Source organism: Chelonia mydas, chromosome 4 (genome assembly GCF_015237465.2).
Source record: "Chelonia mydas isolate rCheMyd1 chromosome 4, rCheMyd1.pri.v2, whole genome shotgun sequence".
NCBI classification, from domain to species: domain Eukaryota; kingdom Metazoa; phylum Chordata; order Testudines; family Cheloniidae; genus Chelonia; species Chelonia mydas.
Window position 1 is genome coordinate 77,562,231 of NC_057852.1, and position 22,595 is coordinate 77,584,825.

The following is a 22,595-nucleotide window of genomic DNA, read 5'->3' on the forward strand; positions in this document are numbered from 1 at the left end:
TAGTCTCTAAGGTGCCACAAGTCCTCCTTTTCTTTTTGCGGATACAGACTAACATGGCTGCTACTCTGAAACCTGATTTCAATGGGACACTTTGCAGATTAAGTAGTTAAGATATAGAAAGGTGGCAAAGTCAAGTACTATTTAGCTTGAATAAGGATAGCAGAATCAATTCAATTCACTAAGGTTTTATTGGTGAGACAATCTATATAATTGTTTCTGAAGTGAAAGGAAACATGTCAGGGGCAGGAATGAACCACCCAGGATATGTTTGGGAATTTGATCCTGAATGCCCATTGTCATTACTGTCAGTTCTGATCCAATAGCAGGTTTCTGTATAATGTGGTACCATCATTACTCTCTCTCCTTTCTCCAAGGGGCAGGCACAATTTTCCTTTTTATTATTAATTTTTGACCACTTGATAGCTCATTAATGTTGATAGGCCCTAAGTGTGACATTCCCTTGACAAAATAACCAGCTGCTGCCTTAAAAAAGAAAAGTGCATCTGTTCCATCATTCATTTCCCGCCCTCCCCCCCCCCCCCACACTTCTTCCCAATCAGTCAATCCTCCACCCTAGTGATGGCTTCAGTCTCCTTGCTCTTATCAGCTCTTCAAATTCAGAGCTGGGAAGAGACCCAGGCTAAAGTCTCCCACAAGCCCCCTGCAGTTCATCAGTTATATTGCCCTGCAGACTAAGTCCTTTCCAAGTTTTGTGCAGCTTCATGTCTGCCATTCTATGCAAACTATTTAATTAGTTCTATATAATTGCAAAAAAAGTGCATATAACCATACACTTTGACTTTATGATCATCATGCCCTGTCTCAAGCAGTGACAGTGGGACATTTAGCTGCACAAAATTTGCAGTTCTGGTGTGTTTGGCTGCTGGAAGGCATGTTGGTTGGCTAGGGAGGTGAGTATGAGAGCATGCTAGGGAGAATGGGATGGGTGGATGCTAGAGGGTGTTAGGTGGGGGGAACAGGGTGCTGGCATCTGTGGTAGATGGGTATCTGGGATATAATGGGGTGGGTAGGGATGTCTGAATGGGAAGTGGAAGGATGGGTGAGTGCCATCACTGCTCAAGGGATGGAGTTACAGAGGTGTTGGGTGGCTGTGCGATGGGTACATACAGAGGTGTATGGGGCCTCACCTTATGCTGCCGAAGTCCGTCTACCCCCACCCCAACACACACACACACACACACACACCCCTTCTTCCTGGATGAGATCCAGCAGGGGGAGCAACGAGAAAGGAGATGCACGGCTGCCTGTTCAGCAGACGCTAGAGTTACCTCAAATAGCCAAAAAGTGGAACTGCATGCAGACGCACTTTATTCGTTATGCTAAAAACTAAACAAAAATCAATGATCTTCCATGAAAGGCCACCTAAAATGGGTAATAAATAAAGCCAAGCCTTGGGGAAAGATGCTTGAGCCAACAAAACTTAAAATAAACTGCCAGCTAACTTGCCTGGTTTTGAATTTTGTCCTATGCCATCTCTTATGCATATGAGAATCTGTTCTTGGGTTGGTTTGTTTTTAAATCTGTAAAGCCACTACATTTTCTTCCTTCAAATCTCTTCTGCTGTCGTTCTTGCAATGGCAATGTGCCATGTCTCCTGAAACTGCTGCTAATAGTACTAACTATTGTTACCTTGACACTGCTGCCTCCTGCACTTCCTTGTTTTTTCTCTTCACCTTTTTCTGTTTCATCATATTGGCTCTTTGTGGTATGGTCTGTCTTTTGGAACATGTGTACATAGCAAAGTTGGGCCTTTTTCTTCGATTAAGGCTTATTTGTTTTGCAGAAGCACCAAGAATTAAGTTCTAATGACCACTGAATACTCAACCAAACCTACAACTGAAATCCCAAATTATTATATTGATTGTAACAGGGTAGCTTGCCCACTAAATGGAACTGGAGAGCTCACAATTTGGCCAGTTAAGAGAGGGCAGGGTAGAACCTGGAGGCTATAAACAATCAATCAGGTGTCACATAGAAGACGGGCAGGAGATGAGCTGATGACGGCAGGAGAACAGCATGAGGGGTTTGGTGGCTGGCATCCCAAGGCAGGAGGAGCAGCAGAGGGAGATGAATGCTGGCTCTGAGCCACAGCCAAAGACCAGAGAGGGCTGAAGGGAGGCAGATAGCAGAGGGCTTACCCCCTGATGTCTCCTTGCTGGAGCGTTGGACACCAAGGAACACTGAGAGGTTTGGAGCTGTGAGAAACTGGGGGAGGGAAGTTCCCCGCTAGGATGAGTGGATTGCAGTCTAGCTGGAAGGATTGGGGTGGTTGCCCTGGCAAAGGGATGGAGGTGTGGTAGAAGACGCTGGGGTCTGGTGAGAATGAAGCTGGCTTTTAAGGACTATAAATGATCCCTAGTGCATAGACTATGTTTTGGGTTTTTTTATGAACAGTTTAAACTATGTTTTGTTAATAAGCCATGATGGACTAGAGGATAAGCTTGCATGATGTTACTGGGGAATCAAAAAGGAAACTGAGGTGTGAAACAACTTGCATGGCTGCCAAGAGGGGGTGCCAAGGAGGAGGCCACATGTTTACACTGATAATAAGCCAAATTATTCTTGGTTGTACCAATGCAACACTAGTGCCGTTTCCTGCAATGGGATCGACTTGTGAGGATCTTCATGCTCATTCAGCATCCTATTGACTTCTGTTGAATTGCATAGATGTACCTAAGGCGCTTATGCTTCAAAGATTTATGCATGTACTTAACTTTATATGTTTGAGTAGTCCCACTGAAGTTGTTGGGACTCCATGTACATAAAATTAAGCACATGTCTAAGTCTTTGCAGCATCAGGGATGAATGAATAGAATTTGTCCTAATTTCTTATGGATCTTTAGTTATTAGATACGGTTAAGATGAAATATCAAAGCTATAGAAACACATTCTAACACAAAATAGAATTAACATCCGTGTTACTGTTTGTAGTTGTTGTTTCAAAAAGCAATAGTATATAATTCTAGTGATCTTTGAACCTTATTTAGATCCTTTATTAACTACTATGATTTTGTTCTAAACATGACCTTTTCTGGTGTATGAAGCATGAAATATTGGCAAGAATTGCGTTCACAATAAAGTGGCATTAAATAGGATACTAGAAACTTCTATATGAAGATACCTAGAACAGTATTTTCAATGGAAAAGTGTCAAAGGTCTAAACAGATAATATAAATACATATTTACAAATTAAAGATTATTTTAGCCCACTAAAACAATTTATTTTTGAATAATATTTATTTTGATTAAACCCCCATCCATCAAGCCCTCAGGCCTGGATTTAGCATGCTACTTCATATGCCTAACTTTAAGAAGTCCCATTGGCTTCAGCTGGACTCATGTTCTTGAAATTAACCATGCGCTTAACTGCTTCGTGAAACTGGACGCTAAGGGCCTTATTCTGAAAATATCCAATACTAGAAGTATTGCTCACTACTGTTTAACCTACCAAGTTCTTTACTGACTAGAAGGGTATGTAATTTGGGAGCTAAGGATAGATGGAAAAAGCCTCCCCATTCCCAACATAAAGTCTTGTGCATTTTTAAAGAATATAAATAATTTTATTAAGCTATGAAATATTTATTTTTCTTTTATACTCAAGCCCTTTCATGCCAAAAATAGCAACTGAAGTAATAAGAGAAAATCTGTTCTCATGTTTTACTTGCTGGGCTTGGAAATGTGACCATTAAAATCTGTGCTTTCACAAAATTTCTGTCCCATTTTTGTGGATTAAAGAGATGAGTAGCTCCTCAGCAGTTCGTATCAATAAATCAGTAGCCTACCCTTATTTATATCAGCTGAGGATTTGGCTCTAGACTGAGGTATTTTTTCACCTCATAAATACTCTTGATAAGAAGATATGTGTTTGTTAACACTATTAGAGGCAGTGTTTTCTATCTGATGCTGCTTGAATGGGTTAAGGTTTGTTTTTCATTTTATTGAGATTTTTATTTGGACAGTAACTGAAAAAAATTCCATGATCCCTAAGTGGCACATTTTAGCTCTTTCTAAGACAATCTCTGTATTAAGGCATAATTTTCATTTGCCCTGCACTTGTGGTTCTTGATTCATGAAATGAAACTAAAATGGGGACATTATGGTATTATATTTCTTTATTTATGGGTATGAGAAAATTCTTATTAGCTGTTGCAATTCAAAGTTTATTGTATTTTAAATTAACATTCATGTTTTTGTAACTTTTTTTAACAGGCAGTAACTTCAAGCTGTCGTAAACATTGTATCTGCTGCAAGGAAATAACAGTAAGTGTGTATATTAACTTTTTTTTTAAAGATGCGATCTCATTGTTTGTGATTCCATTATTCTATAAATGTGGTGTGTATTGAACTTAATAATAGCTTGTCAAATAACAGGCTCAAATGGAATTATTTAATTGAAGATGATCACCCTGAGATTAGTACAGCAATATACAGAATATAAAAAGAATAGATACACAAAGAGTCTTTATGTAAGTGAACAGCTGGCCAGTCTATCTCCTCTATAGCTGTTGGGATGCCAGCAGTTTGTACCCTCCAACCTAACTTTCAAGCCCTCTGTCCTTTATAGGGTGTGAGACAAAGAAACCCTTTTAGAAGGGAAGAATACCTTCCCATAGTTAAATTTTCAATGCATTCTGTTTTCCTAATTATTGATGGAATTTCTTTTATGGTCTCCAGTTTATCTGATTGATTACTAAAAAAGGAATGTCTGATCTGGCCATTATTACTAATAACTGTGAAAACCAACAGTTCTTAATAAATTAATAACATCTTTCAATGGGTCATTATTCCTCCATTACTGCACCCGTCTATAATAATTATTCCTTATCGATCCACCCAGTCCATTACAGAAAACATCTGCCATAACATGTATCCCTTATCAAACGCTGTTTTGTTTATAACGTGCTTCTGTAGAAACTTTTAGTACTTTGATGGGATCTTTTCCTTGGATATCTGGATTCCCACAGACGTGGATAGCTGAGGATAATTAGATAGAGTCAACACTCAATCACATAAAAAATCCTGAGTACAGGTCAGTTGGAGGTTAAGAATCAGCGCTCTGGTCCTTAGAATTTCAACACGTTTATGGCTAATGTCAAGGATTCTGTGGGAATATTTAATATGTAAATTAATTTAATTTTCCACTAAGAGTTTAAAAGGGTTAATATTTACTAACAAGTCATTCTAAAAGACTATTATGACTACCTTGCTATAGCTAATCTTGTAACTCTGCAGAAAGAGGGTTTTTTTTTTCCCTTTGGAATTTTAGTGGGTCAACTGAAGGTCATTTAGTGACCAGGATAAAATAAATCCGAAATCAAAACTGTCATTTGTATTCACTGTTTTGATTTAAGATGCATTGAGCAAACGTCATCCCTGGACTGGTTTCGTACAGGACAGAGCAGTTGTGCGGTTAATCTCTTCAAGTGGGGTTTCTCTAATGACCTGCAATGTAGTTGTGGTCAACTTCATACTGTGTTGCATATCCTGGAAAAGTGCCCACTGACTGACTTTAGCAGTGGACTACCAGCTCTTCACCTGGCTGATGATTGTGCTATCAAATGTCTGGGCACACTGTGCATACACTGAAAGACAGGTAGTGTAGGCGATTGAGAGACATTCTTTTATTGGCTTCTCCACTGACTCGCTGAATGATTTTTTTTTTTTTTTTTTTTGGTGGTGGTGGTGGTGCGGGGAGGACAGGAGATTTGGTAGCCTTTGTTTCCTCATCTGTAAACTGGGAAAAATATCTATATCACAGAGAAGGACTGGGATATCATACAGGAAGATCTGGATGACCTTGTAAACTGGAGTAATCGTAATAGGATGAAATTTAATAGTGAAAAGTGCAACATTTATGCATTTAGGGATTAATAACAAGAATTTTTGTTATAAATTGGGGGTGCTTGAAATTAGACCAAGTTTCTAACCATCAGAGGAGTGAATCATAGATTATCAGGGTTGGAAGGTACCTCAGGAGGTCATCTAGTCCAACCCCCTGCTCAAAGCAGGACCAATCTCCAATTAAATCATCCCAGCCAGGGCTTTGTCAAGCCTGACCTTAAAAGACTGCTAAGGAAGGAGATTCCACCATCTCCCTAGGTAACGCATTCCAGTGTTTCACCACTCTCCTAGTGAAAGTTTTTTCCTAATAACCAACCTAAACCTCCCCCACTGCAACTTGAGACCATTACTCCTTGTTCTGTCATCTGCTACCACTGAGAACAGTCTAGATCCATCCTCTTTGGAACCCCCTTTCAGGTAGTTGAAAGCAGCTATCAAATCCCCCCTCATTCTTCTCTTCTGAAGACTAAACAATCCCAGTTCCCTCAGCCTCTCCTCATAAGTCATGTGTTCCAGTCCCCTAATCATTTTTGTTGCCCTCCGCTGGACGTTTTCCAATTTTTCCACATCCTTCTTGTATTGTGGGGCCCAAAACTGGACACAGTACTCCAGATGGGGCCTCACCAATGTTGAATAGAGGGGAACGATCACATCCCTCGATCTGCTGGCAATGCTCCTACTTATACAGCCCAAAATGCCATTGGCCTTCTTGGCAGCAAGGGCACACTGTTGACTCCTATCCAGCTTCTCATCCACTGTAACCCCTAAGTCCTTTTCTGCAGAACTGCTGCCGAGCCATTTGGTCCCTAGTCTGTAGCGGTGCATGGGATTCTTCCGTCCTAAGTGCAGGACTCCGCACTTGTCCTTGTTGAACCTCATCAGATTTCTTTTGGCCCAATCCTCTAATTTGTCTAGGGCCCTCTGTATCCTATCCCTACCCTCCAGCATATCTACCTCTCCTCCCAGTTTAGTGTCATCTGCAAACTTGCTGAGGGTGCAAAATCCACATCATCCTCCAGATCATTTAATGAAGATATTGAACAAAACCAGCCCCAGAACCGACCCTTGGGGCACTCCACTTGATACCGGCTGCCAACTAGACATGGAGTCATTGATCACTACCCGTTGAGCCCGACAATCTAGCCAGGTTTCTGTCCACCTTATAGTCCATTCATCCAATCCATACTACTTTAACTTGCTGGCAAGAATACTGTGGGAGACCATGTCAAAAGCTTTGCTAAAGTCAAGGAACAACATGTCCACTAGTTCTGGAACAGCCTTCCAAGGGAAGCAGTGGGGGCAAAAGGCATATCTGGCTTCAAGACTAAGCTTGATAAGTTTATGGAAGGGATGATATGATGGGATAGCCTAATTGTGGCAATGAATTGATCTTCAACTATTAGCTGTAGATCTGCCCAATGGCCTGTGGTGGGATGTTAGATGGGGTGGGATCTGAGTTACTACAGAAAATTCTTTCCTGGGTGTCTGGCTGGTGAGTCTTGCTCACATGCTCAGGGTTTAGCTAATTGCCATATTTGGGGTTGGGAAGGAATTTTCCTCCAGGGCAGATTGGCAGAGGCCCTGGGGGTTTTCCGCCTTTCTCTTCAGCGTGGGGCACAGGTCACTTGCTGGAAGATTGTTTGCACCTTGAAGTCTTTAAACCACGATTTGAGGACTTCAGTCGCTCAGACATAGATTTGGGGTTTGTTACAGAAGTAGGTGAGTGAGATTCTGTGGCCTGCGTTGTGCAGGAGGTCAGACTAGATGATCATAATGATCCCTTCTGACCTTAAAGTCTATGATTCCTTCATGTTTGTACTGTCTTTGAGATCTGTAGATTAAAGGTGAATAAGTAGAAAGGAATTAGCATTTTTATATATCTAGACATTAATGTGATCATGCTTTCTCATGGTTGGCTTTGCGCTGGATAACTGTATAAGTTGTGGGCTTCTGTAGCAGGTGCTTTTTCCTACATAAGGGCTTAATCTTCCACAGAACTAAGATCAACTGTTGATGGTGTTTGCACAGTTCAGAACGCTACTGGTGTTCTTTGTCTAGGTCTGAAACCTAAGAACCCAGAGTACTAATGAGAAGAATAGTCATTCAACTGTTGTAACCTACAATAAAACTAGTAACTAGTAGCTTTCTCCATGTTCACCTCTGACTGGCCCAAGATGCCAGCCTCCATTATGCTGATTAACAGTGCTTCCTTTTTTTAGTTGCACTTCCCCCCCAGTATGTCTGTCATTTCTTGTCTAGACTGTAAGCTATTTGGGGTGGAAACCATTGTTTTGTTCTGTTTATACTATGCTTAGTATAATGGGGTCCTGGTCCAGGGCTAGCATTCCTAAGTGCTAAGATAATTCAAATAATAATTTTTGTTTAGTCTCATTCACATAGATAAGGGAAATGTATGTGCAGTAGTAAATGAAATAAAGACCATCTGTATCCTAGGAATCAACCAAGTGAGTACAAATACTTGGCTAACAACAATAATAATTGATTCATTTCTTTGATAAAAAAGCATCATTGTTAACATGGACTCAAAGTGGTTATAATGGTCTGGAATCCATAATTTCAAGGGTAACTTGCACAAATGAGGGTCATAACTAAAAGCTCTCCAGCTACCAGAGTACCCATTAAACTGCAAGAACAGCCAAGAAGTCTTTGGGGGCAGATAAAGTAGGAAAGAATACTTTAAAGTATCACTTGTCCTAAATATCTGAATTTTAGTAATGTCTTATTTTTTTGTGTCATTACCTTCATGTGTAATTTGATTGTAACCAGTGTTGTCAGTTTCCTCAAAGAGGTTGCTGGCTTGATATTTTTGGTATCTAATGGGATACCATGCTTGTGCTTTTCAAAAAGAAACATTTTATTGTGAAAGAGTGAACAGAACTATATTTTCAGTTTAGGTGCCTGAACTGAAGTTCAGGTTTTAATAGGGCTAAAATTCTTAGCTAGTTCTCATGGCTTGTTCAATGCAAATATCTGGCTTAGATGCAGGTAAGCCAAACAGCAGGGATTGTATTGAGTCATTCATGGTGTACTGACTTTGGAATATGATAGCTCTAGGAATAACTTTCTGGGACTGGAAAATCTGCATTTTCCAAACACTGATATTTTGATAAACTGCTATCCCTGACGTGATATTCAAGCTAATGAGAGAGGTAGGGAGGGAAGTGGTTTGCAATCACCTCTAGACAATCAAATTTTCTAATTATCAGAAGTACAATGAGTCCAACAGTGGCAAGGTAGACTAAATATAGAAATAGTGGGAAGTAGTGATCCTGTGGCACTGTTTCTGGATCAGTTGAAGAAATATGAAATTGAACTTAATTCCCCTTCATTATCCAGGTGTTTTGGTCTTGGTCAGTTACCACAGTGTTAGTGGAATGGAGCAGAAGAGAAAGTAGCTATCTCCTTTCAACTGGTCTGTGGATAAATGGTAGATTTAAGTTTTGAATTTTGCCATTCCCTAACTTATGTTAAACATGTTTCTTCAGTATAAATGAACACATTATGATACAACACAAAGCACTGACTAAGTGGGTAGCAGCCTTTAACTGAATCATTGAATCATTGCTTTGGGGTAACTGTATATTGTACCATCAAAATCCATTGCTGGCTATGTCCCATGCGCATCAAACTCTTTGTATTTTGCACAAAATATGAAATTAATATTCATTTCACATCTCTTCCTTCCTCGTGCTGATTGGCTCAAATTAAACTTTATACTAATAAGCCTGAGGTGGGGAATGCCACCACAAAACAGAAATAGAGGATTTTCTGATGTAAAAATGTTTGTTCTCATTATTACTCCCCTCCTGGAAGATTGCCATTATAAAGTATCAGGTATGGGAATGATGCTACAGCATCTGCGAGTGACCATTTCTGATGCTCTACCATCAGTCCCAGATTTGTCTCTATCCTGTCTCAATATTGGGCTAGATTGTGAGTTCAGAATCTGCCCTGAGTACGGGCCAGTGCTGCTCTGGAGCAGCCCAAGAGGAAGACTGACTCTCCAAATTAGTCTCCCTTCAGTCTCCATGCTGCTCCAGGAAGGGAATACACTGTGTGATAGGTCTATATCTGATGCAACATACATTCCCCAGTGTGCTACACAACTACACTACTGGCCATGAGGAAGAAAATTGGCTCCACCCATTCCTCTTTCCATCTTCCCCTCTTACCCATTAGCATGAGGAGCAGATATGGCAGCTCTGCAGAGCCTGCTTCACCTGTCTTTCTGTTACCAATGCTGTGGTAGCTGGTGCAGGGGCATAAGGGAGCACCATTGTGCTAAATTTGATCCAATTTTATTAAGTACCAGCAATCTGTTCAGCTCCTGACACTACACACAAATCAAGACAGTCTATGCCCTTAAATAGCTTACCATCTGTTTAGTAAAGTTGCTGGAAATGTCAGACCACCTACCCACACCATGCACTGTAAAACAAAGTGTTGGGATCATCCTGAGCCCATAAAACTGGACAGATTTCCCAGGTCAGCTACCTCAAAAAAGGTACACTCTTGGGGAAAACTGGAGAGGTGAAAACCCTAGTAAGATGTTACATGTGTTGTGACTAGGGTCCCAGTGGGGGCCAGCTGAGTTCACTCAAATAGGGTGAACTGCAAAGAATGGGACAGATAATTCCCAAAGATGGCAGATATTTTCAATAGTTAGATTTACCAAGCCAGGATAAAACAGCTTCTTTATTACCTCACTGGTTCCCCAGAAACCAACAACACAGTTCCCTTGAAGTAACCCAACCTCCATCCTGGTATCAAGTCAAATATTATGAAGATTTCTGAAAATCTTATTTTATCAGGTTCTAACCAATCCCAAAGGACCAAACACATTACTTCCCACATTCTTGAACATTCCAGATCTTACCCAAATACATGCTTATAGCCAGTTTTTAATAAATTTTAGTTCAGTTAATCAAAAAGATGATTAAAAGATCAGTATACATACAGACATGAGCTCAGTTCTTGAGGTTCAGATTCATAGCAGAGATGGTGAGCTTTGTTGTTGCAAAGAGTTCTTTCAGAAATAGTCCATAGGTTATAGTCCAATGTTTATATTTCAGGGCAGTCCAGTCAGAACTCGGATCTCAGTCCGTGTGGCTTAGGCTTCCCCCTGCACGAAACCTCAAGCAGATCTGAGATAAAAAGGATCAGGACCCAAGGATCTTTTATATAATTTCAGGTCTTCTTTGACAAATTGGAATCCGTTGGGGACCAACAGGTAATTAGGGCATCTTTGAAGTGGGTCCATCACCAGTGCCTAGCTATACCAATTAACATAAGACAATCGCCTGTTGTTCCACCATTCACCGATGATTTGCTATACATTTCAAAGAGATGAATACAGAGAGATCCCTTGTTTACAATTCATTTAAATGTGCGGATGTTCTTTTGATCTCTGAATTAATAGTTCTAGTGACAGACAGGAATTGTCCATTTACATGGCTAGCAACAAAGATTACCTTTAACTTCTAACAACCTAGGTTTGCATTTCAAAGTTCTAGCCTATTTACCATGAATGGCCCTAAGTATCATTCCCATACTTTTCTAATATGACTTTAAAGGTGGTGGGCTCTGGGTCATTCAGCCTAAAAACTGCTTCACCCTTTCTGGCCATGAGTTATATTTTGTAGAAGATTTGTTGCAATTCTATAGCAGTGGGAGCAGCAACGGCTTGCATAATTATATTTTAATCAGACACCATCTCATGTGTATCTAAGAATAGTTACTTTGACCATGGTTCAGCAGAATGCTGCTAGCATTGATCTTTATGGCTGTACTTAGCCCCGCTACCTTAAATGGGACTGCATGAAGGCATAGAGGTCCAGAATAAGTGAGTCTCAGAAATGCATTGGATTTAAGTTTGAAGGAAAGCAAAACCAGGAACAACAACAAAAAAACCCAGAAGCCTTCTGCAGTGTTTTACGTAGACAAGAATGTAAAATGCTGCTGCTTGTGCAGCATTCAAATATGTGAAATCACCTTCCGCAGAGTATATAACAAAACAATTTTAAACACAACCTCAGCCATTATCCAAATTACAGTGCCTGCAATATCAGTATTGTGGATAGCCTATTTCAAAATAAATCAATATAGTGCTACATCAGCATTTCGAAGAGTCTTTATGATTACTAGGGCACTGACTGGGAGAGGAAAAAGTGGGGAAGGTAATTAGAATGACTTTACTATTCAGCAGCTCAATAGTGTGCTGGATCGTTGTCCAGCACTGACAGTTGTTCTGTAGGACAGTGCATATTAACGCAGTATTCATACTGGTATTAACAAAAGTTAATGTGAAGACCAGCAGCAAGAATCTAAACAGCAGATCAGTCCTGCCCTTTGAGTCCAGCGTTTGGCTCTGAGAGTCCTAGGAGAAATTAATATGATAGGAGTTGAACACAAAGCAGCATATCTTCCTTGCTATTTTTCTTTGCTATTACTATAAGTTTTTAAAGCTGTAAATTTGTATTTCGAGCATAGTAGCTCATCATTATATTGATGTCTTCTTACTTAGGATAGGTATGCTGCCTACCCTAACATTTTGTGTCTAGGTTGTTTGTCTCTCTCGTGTTGTTTTACAAGTAACCTTTGTCTCACAATTTCATTTTAAAATATTTTCATGGTTGATCTTTTCTCAAGACTGTAGAATTTTTATTATTGTACCTGAAAAAAGAATTCACAGGTGTAGCACAAGCTGCTTAATCACATTTTAAAAAAGAACATTAATTAACCTGCTCGTATTTTAAATGTGCTCTTTGCTCCTATGAGAATAAGTGTTATAAAAATGCTTTTCAAAGTTAGGGGGTTAATTAACTAAAATGACACATCTTGTCTGTATGAAATGGAAATAAGTACAGTACTGAACCCTGGAACCCCTCTAGGACTAAGAGTTGTGTTCTGTTTCTAGTTTTGCCACTGACTTACTTCAGTGAGTCTCAAAGGCTCAATTTTCAAAGGTGCCTCACTTTTGGATACCTCAAGTTTTGGATGGACAACTTGGAGACGCTTACGTCTTTCAAAGTTGGATACTGAAATTGTAGCAGTAAAATTTGAGGACACTTAGTAATCAGGGTGATGAGAAGTTATGAGGTTCTAATATTCACTTTCTTCTTAGGGGTTATGTGCCTTAATTCTTCTGTGTTTATAAAGTGCTTTTGAGAATCTTGGGTGGAAGAATTTTTTCAACTACTGTTGTATCATTTTGAATACATGAAACCTGCATGCTAGAGATTCAATCTGATGTATTGGTAGGTATGCAGCTAAGCCTCATTGGAGAGCAGTGAAATATTATGAAGCAAGTTCCCGTAAGAATATATGCTCTTAGTCAGCTGCAGCCATGTCAAGTTCCAGTACTTAGTGGTTTCTGAAGCTGGATGCCTGTTGTTGCTGTCTGGAGGAGAGTGCTAAATGTGTTGCAGCCTTATTTTACCTTTGTGTTCATTGAATTGAAGCATTTACAAATGTATTTTAGAAAGTACAATCAGAAATAACATGTTATGTCATCAGGTAGTTATCATTAGATAGTCAAACTTTAATAATGGGAAATTTACTCCCATACTAGCACTCACCCAAATGAAAATTAAGCTCACATGAAAATTAATGGTGCTACCATTCTGTTTTCCCCTGTTGAATATCACAGTGCTTACAATATGTGCTAACATTTTTGTTGTCACTTATATGTTAAATATGTATGTTCAGGTCATTTCGTTAATCAGGAATATAAACTTAATTGGATTTTGTTTTTGTTGCAAGTTACATTAGTATTGTGACCTTGTACATTTGTAAATTTTTAGCTTCATTAAAAGCTTGCTAGTAGTAGCTATTTAATATTACCACACAATAAATAGAGGAAAATAGAACTTAAACAATTTATATAAAAGTAAAAAAACTAACAAGTACAAAAGACTTTGGTTCAATAATGCTGTTCCTATTGATAACAAGTCCAGTATGTAGAAAAATACGATTCATAAGGTTCTAGAAAATATGGATATTTTAGTTCTCCTTTAAATACGAAGAAGAGAGCTACAGTCCTTAGATCTTTGGACAGAGTATGGGATGTTAAAGATAGAAGTATTGGGGCAAAATTCAGACTTGGTGAAACTATGTGCCACTTGAGTTTGTGTGGTGTGTCACATCTTTTATATACTTTATACCTATCTGAGTTGTACCTACTTGCACACAGGTATGAATTTGGACACCTCTCTCTTTCAATAGGATATTTTCAGGGAAACCTAGATAATAGCACTCAAATAGTCAGTTAAAATATGGCATACACGAAAAGTAACATTCACTGAATTACTGGGACTATGAATGTTCAAATATTTTGTTTTATGTTAAAAGTGCAACTTTACATTTTTAATCCTAGTGACTATTGCTTAATTGGCATTTAAATATCATAAAAGCTGGAAAGGGGATGACATGATTCATTCCCATTAAATGTGTTTTAATTAAATTGTAGGATATTTGAGTTTTTAAAGCTAATGAATCAACAGAAGCCCTAATTTTTAACTAATAAAGTAACAGTATTACACCACTTTGCTCTAATATTGCTGAAGAGGTGATGATCCAGATTCAGTGATGGTTTTGATTCAAGACACAACCAGGACTTGGATTTGGTTTTGCATTCAGTATTGCTCGCAAGATGATCTCCCCATATTTTCACCATCTACCACTGAAGTGTCATGAAAACTTCTGTTAATGTAATAACTTGTTCAGTTCTGAACCAGAAATGGAAAGTCATCTCCTTCTGCTTTTGGTCTCAATGTAGAAGCAAAACCATAAGGGCAGATTTGAATCTCAAAATCATCTCCTTAATTTAAATACGTTCTTGTTTAGACACATTCCCCATTCGTGTCAAAGCACATGTGAGTAGGTAGGTAAGTATTTTACAGACGTGGAAAGGGAGGAAATTGAGTGAAATAATGCAACATGCCCACTACCACATACTGAGCCATTGTCACACTAGGATTATAACTCAGAGTTCCTGATTCCCAAACTCATATGGTACATGTCTGTCTTACCATTCTCTCCAAAATGTGGGAAATTAATGGCTCTTGCTAAATTTTCAAATAGTCTTTCTAGAAGCTGCAAAAGGGAACATCAAATTAAAGATCAGTAACTTATCCAATATTTCCATGCAGTATACTGTTGTCTCTTGAGGACAATTGCAAAACATAATAGACTGCAGAGGTGGGAGTTTTTTGGTCATATTACTAAGAGCAAATCAACATGCCCTCTCTCAGTAAACATCTGGAGAAAGTTGTAATCCGTCTGTGATTTTGGTATCAACCCAACAAGTTAACAGACCTGCAATAGGCTTTTTTTTTTTTTAAAGGCTTATTATACAAATATGTTTACATGTCACATGAATGATCATGAAAACTGACATCAGGACCTCTAACTCTTTCAACAGTTGAACATTTTGAAGGAAACCTACAAACCTGCAATGGAATAGAGAAGAGGTTAAATCTGCACCATTTCTGGAAGTCTCTATTCATGAGAATAGATTCATGTTGTGCCGTTTTCTGTTCATGTTACAATCTCTTTGAGAATGAGGTATCATTGCAATGCTTCATATATTCTGTGAAATACAGTAGTCTGTCTTACTGCCTTGACCTTTCAGTTTTTTGTAAGTTAGCTGGTAGGCAACGTCACCACTTTCCCATGGTTTAGTAAAGCTATAAAGAGGGGGCAAAAAACAGAATGGCTATCCAGTCAAAAAGCAGCATGTGGATAAAGGTCATAGGTGCACACAATACAATTCTAATTCACAAAATATATCACAAGACAACATTTTAACACCTCATTCTTGTGAGGGGAAAAAATTGTAATAACACAATATAGCACACAGTATAAATTATTTCCCTTACAAGATTGCAAGGTTGAAACATATGACAGTATTTGCCCTTTCTCATTGCAGTCTCAAAATTATACTTTTGTTTGAGCCTTATAAAAGGAAACACCATCAATGCAAAAGAGAAATACCAATAAATAGATCTATGCATATACCATACATTTGTACTATTTTATAATTGCACCTGAGTGAGAATCTATAGTACAAAAAACCCGAAGTGTTTGAACACAGAATAACCAAGAAGTAGTTAAATTAAAACATTAATACATTTTGGTCATGACCAGATGTTCTCTGTCAGAGAGACAGATCCTCATCTCAGCTATTAAATCCAGAAATATATCTGAGAGCAGAATTTGCACCCCCCAGTATTGAGAATTCTCTATCATTTCAATGGAGTATTAATACAGATGTCCTATTATGACTGAAATACCAATATTAACTATTTCAGTGCTGATCAGAGTGTGAAAGTTAGAGAGAAATGACCATATTATGAAAATCTGCACCGTCTACTGTCAGAAACATCTAACGTTGGTGTCAAAAATTGAGTACCATCACTATTCTCCACACCCCCCCCCCCCCACACACACACATGCACTAACAAGCGAAGGAGAAAAATGGAGTCCAGAGGGGAGGATTCCAAGACCCATAAAGGGAGAACTAAGCTCAAGGAATCTAACAGAGCCAAGTGGAATGTCTGAGGTCTATCATGGGTGAGCCAAGGCAAGATGCACAGTAGAGCCCACGTGTTTATGCAAACTCCACTGAGGAGGATCCAAATCTGAGGTGCTTAGCACAGCATACATAATAATTTGAACATCTGCTCAATCTATTGAGAATGGTGTCTCATTTTGGTTATTTGAATAGACAGGGTTTTGTGCAGAGGCAGTCTTGGGACAGTACCACATCTTCTCCTCCCTCATCTAAACCAAGATATTAATAAGATTCAAAGAGGGTTTGAATGTTTATATGGATAACAAGCATCTCCAGAGCTACAAATAGTTAATGCAAACAAAAGATAACCGTTTTGGAAGGGATAAGAATCTAATGCTTCCTGGTATAAACCAATTTCTAACTGGGAAAGTTTAGATTGAGACCTTGATGGGGGCATATTACTCCTGTTCTGCTTACTGTTGAACCTTCCTCTGAGATACTTGGTGTTGGCCACTGTCAGGAACTGGACACTAAATTCTAGGCCAGTGGTGGGCAACCTGCGGCCCGTCAGGGTAATCCACTGGCAGGCTGCCAGACAGTTTGTTTACATTTGCATAGCCGCCCGCAGCTTCCAGTGGCTGTGATTCCACATTCCCAGCCAATGGGAGTCACAAGAAGTGGCGCAGGCTGCAGGGACATGCTGGCTGCCACTTCCCGCAGCTCCCATTGGCTGGGAACAGTGAACCACGGCCGCCGGGAGCTGCAGGCGGCAGTGCAAATGTAAACAAACTGTCTGGCGGCCCTCCAGCAGGTTACCCTGATGGGTCACGTGCAGCCCATAGGTTGCTCACCACTGGTCTAGTTCATTTACCATGGTGGGCCACATAAGCAGCAGCTCTCTGTGTTGTTTGGTCGGCATCCACACAATATATATATACTACCTGTACATCGACAAAAAATATATGTTTAGTATTTGACAGCAATGCGATTCAAATCAATACAGTACCTTTTCATTTCAACACGGGCAAATGTCTACCAAGAGCATTTTAAGTTAGCAAAATGAGTCAAAACATTAACTGTTAAAATTAATTTGGTCTAATACTTACTTTAGTGGGAGGTCTGGCAAGTTCCTTTGTTCAAAGCAGTAATTGCTTCACAATCAGGTTGAAGATGGGTGACTGCAAATTGCAGCTGGGCATGAAGGTTTGCATCAGTCAAGCATGCATGATATCGGAACTTAATTCGGCACGTCTGAGATTGTGCATTCACAAATGTAAACCGATCCAAACAGACTCTATTTTGGCACTCAAAAGACACTCGTTTTATTCACCGATACATTTTCCATAATTCCAGAATAGAACTTGCATGATGTGCTGTGTACATTGCTCCCTGTCCTGAAAATCTGACTGCTCCTCTTCCAGTTCCTGCCTGGGAACATTAAATGTTGCATCAAGATCTTTGTTTTAAAATAGGGAAGGTGTAAGGATCCTGTAGAAAAACACCTGCAGACTCTAATTTCATGAAATCACAAAACGTGACAAACTTTTCTTGTAGCTGCTGTACCAGAGCAACAAATATTTCTAGTTTGTCGCTTTCCAGAGAACCCTCATGTGGTTCATTTAGCTGCGGGACATGCGTGAGGTCTCCTCCTTTAATTTGAGTGATGTACATTTCAAGCTTGATTTTAAAACTAGCAACAGCGCACATTAACTCCATCAATTACATTTCCTTTACTCTGTATTTGTACTTTCAGCTTGATGCTCAGTGAGATTAGCAAGGAATGCCAAAATCTTTCTTCCAGCTGTCCTCTTTTAATTTGGAATATATGTCCTCCTTTCCGAATTCAGCAAGAAACTGCACAATTTCTGGAAGTAATGCAACAAATCTTTGAAGAACTTTACCTAGATTTAGCCATTCTATACTGTTACACACAGAAATATCTCCATATGAAGACTCAATTTCTTGCAGCAAAGAAAGAAAGTGGTAGTGTAGTAAAGGTCTGACATGAATGAAGTTTATTACTTTAACAGATCTGTACATTATTCCCTTCATGCATCTGTCTCCTAACTTGCTGCACAGACCCTGTTGATGCACGATACACTGACATGCCAAGAAATTTGCCTGATCCTTTGTCATTTTGGCAACTAGTTCCTGATGTTTACTATTCATACTCGGAGCTCCATCTGTTGTAACTGAAGTTACAAGTGGGGGGGTCCCTCTCCATCCCTTCAGCCTGAAGTGCCCTGTGGGCAGAGAAGGTTGGAGTCGGGGGCACCCATTTTTACTGGGCCCCCAAATTTCCTGGGCCTGGGGCCCCATTTTACCCCACTTTATCTGGGCCCAGGCCCCGGCCCCATTCGGTCACTGGCTGATTAGCCACTGAGCCAAACAACTGAATTTAGCAGAACGTTCATTTCATCACAGACTTGGTGAACAGCAATTTACATATCCTGTCCACAAGTACGATCGTGTAGTGACTGGAGCAAAAGCAAGTGTTCGGTAATTTGAAAGTTGACAGTGCATCAGATCCAAGCACAAAGCTGTGCTATGGCTCCTCTGTCTGTGGATTCATCAGCTACTAAACTTAAAGCTTCAGCAGAGGCAATCTTTTGGTTTTTTGTTTTGTTTCTTTTAAGTTGGCTAGTCACATTTTCTGAAAGATCTGAGATCCACTGACATACTGTCATTGATTCAGTGTAGTTTTTTATCCTTCTTATGATATCATTTTTGTTTCTCAAATCATTAGAGACAGTCCACAGTTTCTAAAAGCATTTGTACTAATTCCTCATCACAAAATGGTTTCCTGTGTTTAGCAAGCATCCACGAAATTTTGTAAGATGCAAGTGTCACAATTTCTGCTTCAGTAAACATGGCACACAACACTTTCTGCTCATTGTTTAGAAATTTCTCAAGATGACTATTTTCAGCTTGATCTTCAGCTTTTTCTAGGTATTTAGTTTGAAAGTCTTGATGGTTTTTGTCTCAAATTCCCTTTTTACTTTGGGCATTTTTGCACTCGGTGAGGGCTGTACAACATAATAAACAAAATGGCTTCCCATCTCTTTCTATAACTGCAAATATTTATTTCCAGTATCTTGTACTTTTCTGCCTTCTACTGCCAAACTGTGATGCTTATTTCCTTCATGTTCTTTTTTTCCTCTTTCATTGGTTTCTGAAGCTACCAGTGGTCATGTCTCTCTGTAAACGACAAAGTGATCCATTTTCTCTCGTGTGCCCTACTCAACTGCTGGCACAACACTGATGTGACAATCAACAAATCACACAGCAGTTTTTAATTTTTTTTTTTTCAGGATGTCACATGGGCCACCGCTCTGTGCTGATTGCCGCAGGTTGAGAACCATTGGACTAGCCAGACCGTGGATCTGATCCAGTAGGGCAGTTTGACCTTTGTTTGAACTAACCCTAGCTGAGAAGATCCTAGTGCTTTCTAGACCTTTAGGTTGTAGAACTGGTGCAAATGGACTGGAGTGAGGTTCAGAAGTGAACCCTAAGATTCCCATAAAACTTAGTAGGTCAGATATGGCATTGATGATGGGTGCAGCTCCACTGATTTTAATTAGGTTTGTACTTGCATACTTCAGGTGATTTAGCTCAGCATACTTATAATTTTATGCAGTTAATAATTCCCTTAAATAAAATAGACTTTTTAATATTATGCATGTTTTAAACTTTCAAAAACTAAGAAAAAATCACAAAATATTTTCTTCCTAATATTAAATTTTAGATAGAAGTTACTGTCTCAGGACAAAATAATAGATGCTTACACTTTGGCTACTAAATATATAGAGGTACTCAAATAAGTTGCCTGACTTCAAAAATTGCTAAGCACATTTAAGGTAAAGGTAAAATTTAATAGAAGTTAACGGGTTCATCTGAGCAAGTAGAATTTGTAGAATCAGGCTTACAGTGAGGACAACTTCTTCCTATAATAGAAGAAAGGTGAAGTCTTTCACTTAGATGCACAGATCATTTAGATAAGTATGATAAAGTTTAGGAGACACATGCAGGATAGATATTTCCTAGATATGTGTTCTGATGTACATTAATTTATCATTTTGTTCCTTAAATAGAACGTGTTCTTAAAATCAAAGGTAATCTGTTTAATTGAAGATCAAACCCCAATTATTTCTCTACAAATGGAAGGTAGTACTTTGGACACTTCTTTGCCTGTGTTATAAGAAGTTGTATTGAATCTTGTATGAGTCTGATCTGAGGCCTTCGGGAACTCCAGCTGTTAGAGTGTATACACACTATTCCTCCTAGAAGCAGATCTTGAAATGTATTACATAATTAACTAGGCAAGAGAGGAGACAGCCCCCTGGGGTTTGCTTATCTGTGTTGAGATAACGGAAGGTAGGGCTACAAGCTGAGTTCTAATACTCCCAGACAGAAGACTTTTCCTTCATATAGAAGAAATGGCCCACCTTGATTATCATACACATTGTAAGGAGAGTGATCACTTTAGATAAGCTATTACCAGCAGGAGAGTGGGGTGGGGAGATAGAAAACCTTTTGTAATGATAAACATCCATTTTTTCATGGTCTGTGTGTATAAAAACATCTTCTGTATTTTCCACAGTATGCATCTGATGAAGTGAGCTGTAGCTCACGAAAGCTTATGCTCAAATAAATTGGTTAGTCTCTAAGGTGCCACAAGTACTCCTTTTCTTTTTGCGAATACAGACTAACACGGCTGTTACTCTGATAGAAGTAATGGGTTTTTAGGACAACCAGGTAAAATAAGGAACAGCTAAGAGGCACTTGATTTATTCTGCTAAATTCCTGACACTGCAGGATGCGTTGTTAGTCAAGGATAAATCATTCTACAAAACATTAATGCTCACCAAAAAAAAATAACCACCACCCATACAGGCTTTAAAGTTTGAGAAGGGAAAACAGCCCTTACTAGTAAGCAAAACACTCTGGTTCTATTTACAATAGGGAAAACAGAACCCAGGATATAAGGGTAGGTTTGGATAGTGGCAATAGATTTAACTTCTGGTTCTTCATTTGTGAAATGGATTAGGATTAGTGACTGATAGCTCGTGAAAGGGAATTTTTAACTTTGTGGGTTTAGTTTTGTACACGGAACTGAAGATCCTATAAATTCCTTTGTATGACTTACTGATTGTGTGGGTTTGGGTTTGTTTTTTTGTTTTTGTTTTTGTTTTGTTTTGTTTTTTTTGCTCCCAGCATGAAAGTAGTAATTTTATTTTTTTTCCTTGAAGTTTTGCATTTTGGAAGGATTCCCTGAGAGAAGTCATGGAATTGTCAAGGTATCCTTTGCTGCTGCTATGTCTGCTCCTCTCTGCATTTATACTCGGACAACTACTATATTTTTCTCTCTAGGATGTGTCGATCAGTTAGAAGGAAGTATGAGAGGAAGGGTTAGTCTTTATGACTAAAGCAAATCATGAAGTCAGTAGGGTTACTGCTATTTCTGACAGATGTCAGAGGTTTTCTGCTTGACATACTTTGTGCTTTGTGCTTCATCACTGAAATCCTTGGGTGAAAGGGGAAGCTATGTACAGGTATGTGGAAAGTATTTCTTTTCAACTATCTTCTCAGACCTTCATATTTAAGTGATTTACACTCTGACCAGATTCTCCCAAGTTTAGTAGGTCAGACCTAATGTTGCTATGTCTGACAATAACTTTACATAGGCTTGCAGAATTTAAGGCCAGAAGGGACTAATCAAATTATCTAGTTGCCATTCTTGCATAATGGCCCAATGAATCAACCCAACACTGGGTGTGTCTTTTTTTGTTTTGTTTTTTGTTTTTTACTGAGAACTGGAAACTTTCTGTTTCAGGTCAACCCAGAAGTGTTTGTTTGTTCTTTGTTTGGCTAGAAAAAGGGAGGGAAAACAGTTATTCACACTTCTTTAGTTCTCAGTTACTGAGAGTTTGCCACACTTGAATCATAGAAGTGTAGGACTCGAAGGGACCTCAAGAAGTCATCTAACCCAGTCCCCTGCACTCATGGCAGGACTAAATATTATCTAGACCATCCCTAGCAGGTGTCTGTCTAACCTGCTCTTAAAAATCTCCAATGATGGAGTTTCTACAACCTTCTGAGGCAATTTATTCCACTGCTTAAGCACCAGGACAGTTAGGAAGTTTTCCTAATGTCCGACCTAAACTGCCCTTGCTGCAATTTAATCCCATTACTTCTTGTC

At 39.2% G+C, this 22,595-nt stretch overlaps 1 protein-coding gene across 1 annotated transcript in view; it reads left to right on the forward strand.

Moving 5' to 3' along the window:
• The window catches only part of TENM3 (teneurin transmembrane protein 3), a 2,200,211-nt gene that overhangs the window by 617,791 nt on the left and 1,559,825 nt on the right, over positions 1-22,595 (forward strand). The window contains exon 4 of the mRNA XM_043546023.1: positions 4,231-4,281. The gene's annotated coding sequence lies outside the window, so the exon portion shown is untranslated. The remainder of the gene's footprint in view (positions 1-4,230; positions 4,282-22,595) is intronic.